Source organism: Protomyctophum parallelum (assembly GCF_964188405.1).
Source record: "Protomyctophum parallelum genome assembly, chromosome: 23".
Lineage (NCBI taxonomy): Eukaryota > Metazoa > Chordata > Actinopteri > Myctophiformes > Myctophidae > Protomyctophum > Protomyctophum parallelum.
Genome location: NC_139715.1, coordinates 21,988,169 through 22,003,528, shown reverse-complemented (window position 1 = coordinate 22,003,528; position 15,360 = coordinate 21,988,169). Strand labels below are relative to the sequence as shown.

At 44.8% G+C, this 15,360-nt stretch overlaps 1 protein-coding gene across 1 annotated transcript in view; it reads left to right on the top strand.

Moving 5' to 3' along the window:
* Window positions 1–15,360, top strand: part of raph1b (Ras association (RalGDS/AF-6) and pleckstrin homology domains 1b) — a 95,686-nt gene that overhangs the window by 24,326 nt on the left and 56,000 nt on the right. Inside the window, 1 exon segment of the mRNA XM_083758534.1 lies at window positions 5,403–5,485. The gene's annotated coding sequence lies outside the window, so the exon portion shown is untranslated.

Below are 15,360 nucleotides of genomic sequence, written 5' to 3'. Positions count from 1 at the left end.
GTCTGGTTTCCAGGCTAATTAAGACCCTGTCCCTCTCCACTGTAAGCCCAGAGCCTTGAAATGGCAGATCTATATCAGCTTATACTGTACATCGGCTATTTCTCGGTGCATGACACACAGGCACGCAACTACGTATAAATCATGTATAACTCTTAATTCCAACCCCTATACCCGACCTGAAGCTTTTCCTAATTGTAAACCTCTCTAAAAATCTGTTTTTAACCATAAAACAGACGCTGGGAAAATGGTCGTCAGTACAGTAACACACACTACTTTAGACGGGTGTGACACACAGTCACACACACGCGCGCACGCACACAGTCACACACACACACACACGTGCGCGTGCACACACACACACACACACACACACACACACACACACACACACACACACACACACACACACACACACACACACATACACACACACACACACACACACACGCAGTCACACACACACCCCTCATAGTGTGATGACCAGTGTGTCGCCAATGTGACACAAGTGACACAGTGACCCTGTATCTTTTATAGCCTTGATTTAATTGCAGCCTCCCAGGCACTGCTGTGTGCGCATTTGTGTGTGTGTGTGTGCACGTGTGTGTGTTCCTTTTCACACACACACACACACACACACACACACACACACACACACACACACACACACACACACACACACACACACACACACACACACACACACAGACACCCCCGCCCCTGCTTCCTGCAGGATTCTCCCCTGCTGCAACAATCCCGTCTTTCTTTTTTCTGGGTGACATCATCGTCACCCTCCCCCCCCCCCCCCCCCCCCCCCCCCGCTGGCTACAGTGCACTGACCCCACACCCACCGACCCACAGACCACACTTCCCACTTCCTGTCAGGACAGGAAATGGAACTGGCCAAGCAGGATTGTGTGTGTGTGTGTGTAATGAGGGAAGAGTGGGTGGAACAAGGACACACCTGTTCACAGAGAGAGAGAGAGAGAGGGGGGGGGGGGGGCAGGGTGTTTACCAGTAGCCTCACAGCCATGCTCTGAACAACCGGACCTCCATACATACCCATATATGGGCGTATCGTGGTCGTTTATGGTTATTGTCTGACTCGGACAAAAGTGTGGCTTTAGTGTGAAAGGTGCTGCTTTCACACTAAAGCAGTGATGTAAATAGGTTTTCAATGTAATGAGTCCCAGGATGCAGGGGTGGTCTTATTAGATGAGTCCCAGGGACATTTTTGTCCCACTTCAACGACGTTAGGAGTCATATTTTGCCATTTTTACAAATTGCAGCATTTAACTTTTTATATGGTTATAATGTGGTTATATTCATGTAGAAAACGGAAGAATAAATGATTATTATAACTAAAGCTAGCAAAATAAACTAGAATAAAAAAACAGTACAGTAGTACAGTAGTGCATCCCGTGGAAGTAGAGGTCGTTGTTTTATTGCGTCCCTTAACTATAAACTATAAACCTATTTTAATCTCTGCTGAAGCCCCGTAGCCTATAGTTCATTGTACCGCAAAAACAGACCTAAAAAAAGACAGATCTACAGGCTCAAGCTATTCTTTGCTGTTTTTGAATGTGTAGAAATCTCTTTTCATTTAGAAAAACTGCACCCACTGTATAATCGGACGTCTAAAGTATAGCGACACCAGGTTAGGTTGAAAGTGGTTCCATTTAGGCTTTGCTCACCCTATATAGGTCCACACAGACTGCTTTGGGCCTATCTAAACGGAAAGGGGAAAAGGCTTAAATCAACACCAGATAAGGGTGCCATTTGCCAAGTAGGGCTGTCCCTATTTGTCTAAGATATCCCCACTGCCGTGTGGGGAAACCTTCTATGTCCAAAATGGTTACTTTTCCACTGAATTGGAAGGGGGAAAAAAAGAACCATGCGTTCCAATGCATCCGATGGAGTTGCACTTTAACTTTAAATAAATGTTCATAGGCAGCGGAAATATCTGACCTACAAGCTCACAGTGCACTGTTTGCACTAGTGGCTCCATCTTGCGCCACCCTTATCCCTTATCCCTAAACGTATTTGCCATTTTTTACTATTTTGAAAAACATTTTAAAATAGTTCAACTAGTCAATCCCCATCGAGACATTGCGAGCTTGTAGAGCGGCTATTTGAACTATTTTAAAAGGTTTTTTTAAATAGTAAAGTATGGCAAATTAGTTTAGGGATAAGGGTTAAGGGGGTGGCGCAAGATATAGCCCTATAGATCTGTTATTTGGACATCTGTTTAAGAAGAGAACATTGCAATTTGAAATGTGGAGAACTGGAGATGCAAGGTTTCCGCACGATGGAGATGTAAAAGCCGGTGTCTGTCAACGAGTGGTTCTGGATTTTAAGTGGGTCACCCTCACCGCTCCACCAGCCATGCGGTCTGTGGGACAAAGAGAAGGTGTAGCGTGTGTGTGACACGACAGTGTTGGCTTATTATACAATCTGTTTTGGCCCAGGCCGTTGAAACCAAAACCAAACAGCTGTTGCATTGTGGACATGGTTGGAGAGGCAGGCTTGCAGGCTGCATCGGTGAACTGGATGTTAGTCATGCCGATGCAGCGATACTACGGTGACTTACTCCTTACTGCTTTTTTTTAGTAGAACATACTAGCTGTCGTATGAATGATCTGCTTGACCCAGTAGTGTGCTGAATCACTCATCTAAGCATATTTGATATACCCGGCCGTGAAACCATGACCATAAACACATTATCAGTTCTGTTCCTATTCAAATCTGTTCTATTGTCCTTGTGTCATATCTTCTGATCATGTCAGAGTGTATACTGTGTGTGTGTGTGTGTGTGTGTGTGTGTGTGTTAAATTGTTTTCTCACTCAACAGTAAACAAGCCAGCATACAGTAGTGTGTCCTGGCCAGCGTATCTGCACATTTATATAGCGCCTTTATCCAAGGCACTTTACATAGATTGTGCGTTACATTCACCCACTCACATACATTCACACACCGATGGCGGAGGAAACCATGCAAGGCACCAGCCTGCACATCGTGAGTGTGTGTGTGTTAGGCTGCGCGACAGTTACACTTGGTGGTCAACAAACGCTATTTCCGTATACTCGGACGGACACTTACGTACGCACGCACATACAGGGACACACGCATACATAGTGACACACATAGCTGTCTACAGGAGTGGCTAGCGCCACTCAAAACAGAAAAGTGGAACATTGTCCGTCCGTGGTGTTAAGCGCTTGTTTTGCCATCGGCGAGTCAACAAAGCGAGGACCTTGGATGAGCTGTTGAGTCTCACTTCCACAGTCGACCATGATATCTGCTGTTGTGTCTTTGGGTCGGCTGTGTGTGTGTGTGTGTGTGCGTGCGTGCGCGTGTGTGTGTGTGTGTGTGACTGTGTGTGTGTGTGTGCGCGCGTGCATGTGTGCGTGCGCGCAAGTCCGCCTCTCCATTTAATATGTGTGCCTTTCACCATGCAGAGCAGCTGTCACACACGTGTGCGTGATGTGTTTGCGTGTGTGTCTGTGTGTGTGTGTGTGTGCGCGCGCTGTGCTGACTGCAGTGCCTGTTCCCTGCAGCTGTGCATATGCATGTGTCACACAGGGCTGCCACACCTGTCCACTGGCCTGCTGCTCGTTGACTGAATGATATCACATCATGGTAAAGTGCAGGGAAATGAGAGAGGCTCATGAAAGGCTTCCACAGGCGTTAAGGGCAACGCAGCGCTGCCTAAATATACTGACAATTTCATCAAATAAAAAAACTAGACTAAAATGTTAGGGAGGGACTGGTGGAGAAAAGATCCGGTTCCGTTAGAACAAAAAGTCATTTTCTCTGTTTGGTTTTGCTCGGGTGTTGAAAATGGCAGATCTACAAGCTCACAACACTTCGCATTGTGTTAGTAGAGGACAGTCGTAACTATCCATACAGTGTATACGCACGCACACATGCACGCATGCACACACACACACACACACACACACACACACACACACATGTCGTCAGCCACTTGCTGGGTGTGTGAACAACTGTTGGCGATAGAAAAACAGCTGGCTAGAATACCTTGAAAGCTAGCCACAACATCAGTTACTGATGTGTGTGCATAATATATATCTATATATACACCCCCCCCCCCACACACACACACACACACACACACACACACACACACATACCCCCACGCACACACACACACACACACACACACACACACACACACACACACATACTCCCCCCCCCCCACACACACACAAGTCAACGCAAGCAGAACTCAAGCAAACGCACCCAATTGACGACCATAGGCTGAAGTTTATTCAGCGACTCAGCATCTTTTAAAGCCATGTCATGTGACTCAGCGTGTTTTAACGCTTAGACTCTGGGAGGAGTCATGTGATTACACACACAGTACACACACACACACACACACACACACACACACACACACACACTCTCTCTCTCTCTTATGATTCAGCCTGCTGAGTGGGGTGTTCAGAATGGAGCGAGGCTGCAGTGAGTCAGCGGAGGTGTGCATGAGTCGAAGGTTCTGTGCAAATGTTTGATGTGGACTCACACATCGCTGAGTCACATCTTACAACACGCATCATGGACAGATTTTACTAGGCTGGGAGGTTTCGTGCTGTGAGATTATGACATTGTTATACATTATTTCATGAGCCATCAGAGGTTGTTGTGTCTGAGAGGCCTGCAGATTGCAGGAATTGCCCGATAGGCCGAGAGCTGATAAGGCATTGGCTAAATTCTGTTCAGTGTCTGTGATAATTGTCAGTCGCCACACATGGAGGAGGCGATGCTTCCATTGTACCTGTGATCTGTATCCTGAAATACTTGTTGAGTTTCCCAAATGTGTGCATCTACTATTGTAACTATTCACAGGTTTCAAATGCCAACACATGGGTGTTTCAATTTGTCTGAACAGTCTGATTCAGGCGTAGAAGTGATTTGCTAGAGCACCTGTTTGTTGCCCAACATGGCAGGTGTAGGACTACATTTGAAACTCATGAATTGTTGCTAAGTTGCTAAGTTATACCTCTAATAGAGCTTTATAGAGGCCTGAGAGCCTCTATAAAGGTGTGTGTGTGTGTGTGTGTGTGTGCTTAGTAACTGCATTGCAGAGGTGAAGTCCACATAGCCAGCTCTGACAGTGTAAAGTGTAGAACCAAAAACGGTTCCAAAATGTGATAGAACCCGATTCCTTGGTTCCTCAATGTTAGATCCGGTTCCTCCGGATCCCAACCCCAGTGTGTATAGTCCCGGGTCAGACGTCCTCTGCAGAGAGAGAACAACTCTCACTCTTCTCACCCACTAATGCTCCTCGGTTGGCTGGACCACATAATGCATTGCGTTCGACGAGCCACAAAAATAGACTGTAAATCAAATCTCATGGATTTTGTTTCTCTCTCTCCAGGGGTAAAAGTCCAGTTGCCGAGCGGAGTGGCGGCTTGCGTCGACCTCTCACCCCGATAGGAAGAAGGGAACGCCGCTTCAAAGGTAAGCCGGCCTGCTGGGGCGCCGTGAGAAAAAAAAAACGCTTCCGTCGCCACATAGATGGACCAATAAACAGAGAGTGCTCTTTGATGGATGAATTAACAGAGAGCACTCTTAGATGGACCAAAGAACTGAGTCTGCACAGGCTAGCAAAAACACATCATGCATCCTGTGTGTTGCTGCCACTAAGCATAATTTAGGAGCTCCCAAGCTTCTAGGAGCTTGGAGATCTGCTATTTGGGGGATATGAATTGAGCTCTCCTCCAAAAGTCTGCCTCTATTTGATATGCAAAACCTCTCCTGTCGAGTTATGTCACCTTGTTTCCATAACAACCTTTCATAAGACTATAGTCCAGTCCACTGGGATTGCAACCACTATTGTATTAACATACTACAATACAAGTCAGTTAAAATACTGTTATGTTATTTAAGTACACACATGTGGCAAACAGAAATAGAATAGAAGGCGTCAACTGTGCAGCAGCAGCAGAGACAACAACAAGCAGGCAGCTGTCAGGGGAAGCAAGTAGCATCTTTTTCAAGTCAACCCTGGCTGGTGGTCTTAGAAAAACGGGTGTTTTTGCAGCGGGCATGACAGGGCCCTGCACGGTCTAAAACCCACCAATCAACCCCAACGCCGCTCACAGTGGCTCACAGTCAGGCTGTCGGTGACGTGACAGCCTGGATCCATTCCTTGTGTGTGTGTTCCGTGTTAAGAGAGGCGGCCGTAAATTCACCGTCCTGGTTGGGGGGCCCCGGTGGCCCCCAATGACCGCCCGTCCCCCCCCCCCCCCCCCCCCCGTCCCCTACAACCATCCTGAGCCCGCTGTTAGGAGGAGGAGGGGAGCTCGTAAATCAGTGTTTCCCAAACAGTGGGTCGGGAAACCCAATGTCAGGTCATGGAGTCATGTTTTTTTTTTAATGGTTCGAGATTATTATTTATTTCCTTTTCAAAAGTACTGCAAATAAAAGTTCTTACGTATTTTGTTTTGTTTTTGTAAGTTTGGGTCCGTCCTGGGGAACTGAAAAGGTTGGTACCCCTGTGTGTACCCCTGTGTGTACCCCCGTCTCAGTGTGTGTGTAACCCTAACCGTGTCATAAATCAGGTCCAAATGAAAGAGCAGTCCATCCTCAGAGAGGATCTGGTCATGGTAGAGAGTCTTCCTCTCGCAGGGAGATCATCCCCCGCTAAAGTGGAACCATGTGACAACCAGTGGTGCTGCAAAGCAGTAGTGGAACAATATGTTTTACTTTAATAAAAGTATCAATACTAGAGTTCTCAACAGGCCCTAAAATTAAGGCCCGGCCCTATCTGGGCCCTCATCAAACCCTGTACGCTCAAGACACTGCCACCCTTACATCTCCATATACGGAGCTGACCTGTTCTGACATTCCATATGTTTATCTGACCTCATCAAACCCTGTACACTCAAGACACGCTCCATATATGGCCAGTACAGAATTAATTCCATATGTTGATCTGACCCTCCCCTTCCAAAGCGCCAGCGCTCGCCCAGCAGTCTGCTGTCACCCAGGCGGATGCGTGCACGCGACCTCAGGGTGTCATACTGGTAATAGTAATCAAGTAGCTAGTAACAAAAGTTTTAAAATAAATGTAGTGGAGTAAAAGTACAATATTTGCCTCCGAGATGTAGTGGAGTAGAAGTAAGTGTTGGAAATTGTACAAAGTACCTCAAAATTAAAATGTTAGTACAGTACTTAAAGGAGAATTCCATGCTAGAAGGCTTTATTTGTATAGTTATTACGTCCCCACCAAAGAGGTCCAGGTGTTATTTTGTGCAAAAGCGCATTATTGGCTATTTCCCCTACCATAAGCCCTCAATGAATTGCATTGAATTGAATGGGGCTATGGGGTGTTGTGCTAATTCGCTTATTTCCATCGCTCAAAAATATTTTTCTTTTTGTATATATCCTCTCTTCATAATGTAAATACTATCCCAAGCGGCACACTTTACTACTTATTTCGATGGAAATAAGCGAATTAGCACAAAAACCCAACCCCCATTGGAGGGCTTGTATTGGGGGAAATAGCCAATAATGCACTTTTGCACAAAATAACACCTGGACCTCTTTGGTGGGGACGTAACAACTACAAATAAAGGTAAGAAAGCCTTCTAGTATGGAATTCTCCTTTAAGTGAATATACTTGGTTACTTTACACCACTGGGGCAAAGTAACTTCAGTATGTATCGCTGCTGTATATTGTTGCTGTTTTTGTTAAATGTAACACCAACATGTGAATCCCTGTTGTTCAAGGAGCCAGACTGGGTTTCCGTTGCGTTGACAGGTTCATGTAAGTTTTGGCTCCTTTACTCGAGTAAAATCACTCATACTTCTGTCTGAATTCTTGCCTTGCCTCATTTGTGTATATATTGTGGTTGAGCATCCTGATCCACTGCAGATTCTGCATTCACAGTGGAAATATTTTGAAATGAGGAAAAACAGTTTTCCAGGCCTGGAAACTGTTTGGAATTAATCAAATGTTTTTTGGGAAATGTTTGGATATGAATAGTTAGTTTTTGTCTAACATTGCATGAAATACGTAACCTGGTAAAATGCAGTGCTGTGGGTGTGGCCACAGGACGTCACGTGACAAAAATAATAGATCTACAAGCTATCAACACGTTGTTATACTGTAGTATGTGCTTTTGATGTTTTTGTGTGACGCTGTATAGGGCCTTCATTGACAAAATATGGAGATAAGAGGTTTCTGCCGGACAGCAACAACAAGTTATGTTGAATATTCTTCCCATGCTCGCTCTCTCTCTCTCTCTCTCTCTCTCTCTCTCTCCATTTCCTGTGTCTCTCACTCAACTGATACTATCAAACACAGAGGCTTCAAAATGCTCCCAAAAATAACCCTCAGGGGTGAGGGTTATGAGGGTGCTTAACTTCATAGAATTGGAATATTATATTATTTGTAATTTATTATATTCGTATAATTGGTCCTCACTAATGCTCATTAGAAGATGATAGCTGTTCTGTCTACTCACTCTGTCTCAGAGGAGGGCTGTGGACAGTTCAGAAACCTGTACTCACTCTGTGTCTCAGAGGAGGGCTGTGGACAGTTCAGAAACCTGTACTCACTCTGTCTCAGAGGAGGGCTGTGGACAGTTCAGAAACCTGTACTCACTCTGTGTCTCAGAGGGCTGTGGACAGTTCAGAAACCTGTACTCACTCTGTGTCTCAGAGGAGGGCTGTGGACAGTTCAGAAACCTGTACTCACTCTGTCTCAGAGGAGGGCTGTGGACAGTTCAGAAACCTGTACTCACTCTGTCTCAGAGGAGGGCTGTGGACAGTTCAGAAACCTGTCTACTCACTCTGTCTCGGAGGGCTGTGGACAGTTCAGAAACCTGTACTCACTCTGTCTCAGAGGAGGGCTGTGGACAGTTCAGAAACCTGTACTCACTCTGTGTCTCAGAGGGCTGTGGACAGTTCAGAAACCTGTCTACTCACTCTGTGTCTCAGAGGAGGGCTGTGTACAGTTCAGAAACCTGTACTCACTCTGTCTCAGAGGAGGGCTGTGTACAGTTCAGAAACCTGTCTACTCACTCTGTGTCTCGGAGGGCTGTGGACAGTTCAGAAACCTGTCTACTCTCTCTGTGTCTCAGAGGAGGGCTGTGGACAGTTCAGAAACCCAGCCTACCAGTGACATCATCAAAATGCCATACAAAATCATACAAAAACTGCAGGCTTAGCTTATAAATATTCCCGGAAAGTTAGCATGCTATAATGGAAGCCAGTGTGAAATATACGAATACTGGACTACTCGCCCGGTGCTTGCCCGTTTTTCCCCCCGGAATTTTCCCCAGTGAGGGGGATAACTTTGTAATATGCTATTGGCTGTTTGTATTCTTTTTGGAAAAATATAAAAAGATACTCCTGTGGAAAGGCTATATTATTTGACTTATATTGAACCTATAAACAATTTAGTATTATTTAGTATATGTAAGGTTTTTCCCCCTCAAATGGTACCTCGTCAGATAATCCCCACATATCCTACAACAACTTCTGTGAACAGACTTCACTGTACTAGCTTTTCATAAATTATATTTGTACTTAGGCTGTTCTGCTGTCATGAAAGTTTATAGTTAGATAAATTCAAAGTCCAGCCGTCTGCTGTCCAGCCTCTCCCACCCCTCACTGGGGAAAATTCTGGGAGGAAAACAGAAACGGGGCGAGTAGTCTTGTTACCAAATATACACATGAAGTGCATGTTGTAGTAGCCTATACATAAGCTGTCTGGTTAAAAATAACAGTTAAATAGCAGCAGATATAATAACATAGATGGTATACATTATAATGTGCATGGCTTAAACTCTTAAACTATCTACAAGCTCACAACGCAAACCCGCGGCGTGTGTCGATGTTCTATTCCCCCCCCCCCCCCCCTGGAACAGGGCCACTAGGGTTCAAGTGGTTAAGGAAAATATATCAATAAATTGTATTCAGATAAAAAGCTGAAGATATGATAACAACTAGAAAAATAAGGGCCCAGAGTTCCTTGGCTGCTCCGGAGATGGGAGTCAGTGATCGAATGCTTCCTGCAGTCAAACACGGTGGAATGGACTTCTCCTCCTAGTGACTGATGTTCAATATTATCAACTCTACTGTACGTAGCATCATACTGTAGAGTCGCCAACCAGCCCCTGAAATACACAACCGTGTACTTATTTGGAAACTAGTGCAGTGGATCTCAATGTGTGCATGGATATAAAGTGAATGGCAGATCGAGTGGCAAAGTGAGTGACAAGGTGAATTTAATGTTGTTTAAAGTCATTTAATGCAATCAAATAGGACTTTTCAGTTTGGATGTATGGGCTGTCAAGGCCAGAAAGTAGTTGTTTGCCATAGAGCAGGCATTCCTGCATAACTTCGGGTATGATGATGATATCATGTGCATACCCTCTATACCTCAAAATAAAAATAAAAGACCATTACTGCATCAAAAGTAGTCAACAAATATAGAAATTGGTCAAACATTGGCCAAATTGACAAATAATATACCGGTAAGAGGCAAATATGAAAATAGCTGATCTGCTATTTTCACAGATATACATATTTATCCACACATATTTAGCTGTGGAACCGAGTCTAACGAAAATGTAATGCCTAAATGTAATGCCTAAATGTAATGCCTACAAATCCAACTAAGTGCTGTCAGGGTGGGGGGGGGGGGGGGGTGGGTCCCCAGTGCTGTCAGGGTGGGGGGTCCCCAGTTCACATAATGATTATTTTGAGGGTGGTCACGGCCTGAAAAGGTAGAGAACCACTTAATTAGTGAACTGATAAGGGACGCACTTTCTTCCTTTTGTTTTGGGAAAATCAACCATTGACACAGACACATTGATTAGTACGGTAATTAGCTGATCCACAAGCGTTTCCAGCTTCTTTTGATGCTTTAGTGTGATGAAGTGGGACGAAAGAACAGACAGTATACAGTCAGTGAGATTTTAGCTTGTTACGGGCTGTTGTCAACACTACTGGCATACGAACGGACATGTGTGTGGTGTGAGATGGTATTGTAGATGTTTAGGTTGTTTTTGTTCATTTTTCAACAAGGGAGTGTGGGTGTTTTTTTGTTTTTTTGAGGGGGGGGGGGGGACACCCACTGGACTCGAGATCAGCCAACCACTTCTCGCACGTGTGAGTGTGCGCGCGTATGTGCACTTGTGTGTACGCATAGACTTTAGCACATGTGTGTTTTTAATGAGAGATGCCAGACAGATTTATTTTGATCCTCAACTGTGTGGCACGTTACAGGCACTGCACGCAACGCTGTTTGTCACGGTGACCGCTTCATTCACACACATCGTGTGTGTGTGACTGTGTGTGTGTGTATGTGTGTGTGTCTTGTAAAACAAACTTACCATAACACACACGTCCCTGTTGAGGAGGGGGCTTCTCTGTGCGTGCGTGTGTGTGTGTGTGTGACTGACTGACTGACTGACTTCAGGCAAGTGAAAAAAATAACACCAAGCGAAACACGACTGCAAACAGACATTTGCACTTATTGTAATCAGTCAGTCACCCAGACTAGATTTCTTTCCAAACTAAGTCTCATTAATATACAGTGATTATTTAGATTCGTAGAGTAAAGTTCCAAAGAAGTAAAGTTCCAGAGAATGAGGTGTAAACGGTGTGTAATCTTATCTTACCATAATTTCCCCACGTTGTGTGTGTGTGTGTGTGTGTGTGGTGTGTGTGTGTGTGTGTGTGTGTGTGTGTGTGTGTGTGTGTGTGTGTGGTAAGACTGTAGGAGTTAGGGAGATGATGTTAACACAGAGTGGCTCATCTCTCTCACACAAACACGCGCGTGACGAACAACAACACGTGAACTGAACTTATGCGTCCCTAGTTCCCTAGTTGTGTTCCGGGGGTCCTTGAAGGGGTTCCATGAACTCTAATTCGGAATTCCAAAAATGTGTTTAATATACCATCAGTTACAATAATTTGACAAATTGAAATTGTGAATAATTTGGGTTCTATGGGACAGGGGTAGTAGGGGAATAGCTGCAGCTATGCATCGGTGAGCAGCTGGAGGGGGTCATAGGATTGTTTGGGTTGGGTAACAGAGGGGCAAACATCAAAGAGAAGGAAGAAACATCCGCACAATCAGAGGGGCTACATTCCCAGCTGTGTGTGTGTGGCGTATATCTATTCTACGTCTGAGCATAGACATGATAACGCCCTGCCTGCCTCTGATTGGCCTACCGACACTGCCCGTCTTGCCTGTCCTCCGAGATGCAAGACTACTCCGTGGTGGGAAATAATACAAGTACAGGAAAATGGCAACACGCGACAGTAACTTGTAACTTAAATTTAAAAGAGGCAAACTAATATTGTTTGCTTTGATTGAATAATTGATTGAACACGTATGTACTATGATTTGATTTGATTTGTGTTCTAAATCAAAGTGTTAGTGGTGATTCTGGTGTATTAATCTAATTATAGTAAACTAATACTATTATACTAAAAAAGATAAAGATCAAGGGAAAAGAGACCTTTTGGCAGTACAATAATGTTTCAAGTTTACACATGTATACGAATAAACAGGCCGATGGCATAAACAATATCATTTTGCCTCTTCTACAAAAATAAATGTTACTTCCGCGCGTGCCAAGCTGTCGTTCTCTTGTCGTACTTTTTTTATAGTACTATTATTTATTTATTTCCCACCACGGAGTAAGTAACCTCGCGGCAGACTATCCAACTCTGGTAAGGCCTGCGGTGTCTGTAGGCCAATCAGAGGCAGGCGGGGCGTTACCGTGTCTATGCTCACTGCTCGGACATAGAAAAGGTGTGTGTGTTTGTGTGTGTGTGTGTGTGTGTGTGTCAGTCACAGTATGAGTTTCGGTTCACGGAGTGTTTATGTATGTATGGCTAGCATAGTAGAACAAGCACAGCGTGTGTGTGTGTGTGTGTGTGTGTGTGTGTCCACACACAAGCAGGTGGTGTGTGCACGGGGCGGAGGTCCCCGCTGTGCAGGGCGTCCCCTGACAGGTGGTCCTCTCAAACTTTGTGTCGCCAGACCAAACACACACACACACACACATGCACACGCACGCGTGCACATGCACACACACGTGCCGTCCCCTAACCAAACAAAAATGGGATCACAGGGACATTAACCCATTCTGAACGGGCACCCATTTTGGTGTTGGCATCATGTTATGCTTTAGCTATTGAAAAATAGCAGATCTCTGTTATGGGGCTCCATTATGAGCCTGCGGTTCATATGGAAACCCCCTGTGTGTACAAATGTAACCAAATGGACCCGTTAGGGTTATATACTCTCAGTCATGGGGGTGTCCATGACATTGAAATGATTGAGTTAGGCGTTCCTGCATATATTAACGTATGGGTATGGGTATGATGCTGATGTCACATGCATACCCTCTATTGATTCCTCCCCATGCATTTCTGTGTGCTGTAACTAGAGTTGCTCCGATACCCGGTATTGGGCCCGATACCCTACTCAAGTACTCGTACTCGGAACGTGTCCCGATATACTGACCTGATTCCAAAACAGTCAGTTGACACTAGGCTGAACTAATGCGACGGGCAGTCTGAGCCAGTGTTTGGTAACTGCTGTTGCATCCTCCACTGACCTAGAGCCTCCGTCCTCCTCCTCCGCCCAACGCTCCGCGCTGACAGGCCCAAACCCACAACCTCCACAGTGGTGGGCAGCTATATTTGACCACAGCGCCACTCTAAGGTTTCGCTTTTTAACCAGAAATGTTCATTTGTTTTTTACCGAGTTAATATTACTTGAGAGTGTACGATTGGAACGGTTAGACGTTATACCTTTCCAGACATGTGACGATGATTCAAGCAGCAAGGAACCAGAGACCCAGATCAGGTGGGAAGAGGATCGCGTTCTTTCATGTGTAGCTGAATTCTTTGCCTGGCAAAGTGGCTCTGTGTGTGTGTGTGTGTGTGTGTGTGTGTGTGTGGTGTGCACGTAACCTGAGCCAAGGACAAGACTATAGATTTCACTTTCGGACCACTTCCCCAAAGGGAAAGCAGGGAAACTGAAACATCCTGAGAGCGAGAGAGAGAGAGAGATCAGTTCATAATAACATAATATGTGTGTGTTTGAGCTTGTACAGTGGACATTTCCACTGTGACTGATTGATTGAACAAAGATATTAACAAGATTGTTAACAGTACAAGTAGTACAGGAACAAAACATGTGCTGTGAGGCAGTGGCTCCCAAACGTTTTCATGTCAAGAACCCCCAAATTGACCCTAATCAGCCCGCGGACCCGCATTTGAAAAGATATGTCATGCAGGGACCCCCATACGAGAAGATGTTTACGGCCCTTGCCGTGATTCTCAACCCGTTTAATTTCAAGGACCCCCAGTTTGACATGCATTAGGTCATTTAATGGCATTTCTATCTCTGAGTTTGACGGCCCTCCGCGGTCCAGTCGCTAGTCGCGCTAGATTTTATCTTACCTCCTGTTGTTGTCGATCGCATTTTTAGTGTTGTGGCTATTGTTAGCTGCTACACACACATTCACAACAACATCCGGTCCGTCTGTAAAAGTGGTCCGGGCGCTATAAACGATGGGCACATTTTATTAATGGATTAAATAGGCCCTTAACTCACTCACGGCCACAATTAAATCAGGTGGTTCTTTTAGGCAGTCACTACTCTTTGTTCACTCTACATGCCAAGCAGACTCTGTGGTTGTTCAGATGTCAGCGTTCAAATTCCCTCCACCTCCCCGGCCTCCTTCCTCCCCGTGGCATTTAGTTCTTTAATGGGTAATTCTGTGATTATAGTGTGATTCATGGATTGTTTATGGATTGTATCTGGTATCTATTTCTGTTATGGGTATCTGTGATTATATGTGTTCTATCGATTGGATTATGATCATGTGATATATGGTATATGGAATGCATAGAAAGTTATGTTGTTGAATGTCTTTATCTTATGCTTTGCTCTGGGGTTTGTTGTTTGTTCCAATCCAATCCAATCCACTTTATTTATATAGCACGTTTTAAAACTCAGAGTTTACAAAGTGCTGTACAGGAGAAAAAAATAAAAACAAGTGCACTAAAGCTACCACACAGAAAAACAGCAAGAAAACAAAGTACAAACGGTGACAACAACTGAGACACATTACAGAAAACAACAGAAAAACAACAGCATCACAGTGAGACAAAACATATACAAGGACCAAAAAGCCAAGGTAAAGATATCAGAGCTGTGTCTCAGTGCACAGATAATCTGAGATATCAAATGCGATATGATATCAGAGCTGTGTGTGCACAGATAATCCGAGATATCAAATGCGATATGATATCAGAGCTGTGTGTGCACAGATAATCCGAGATATCAAATGCGA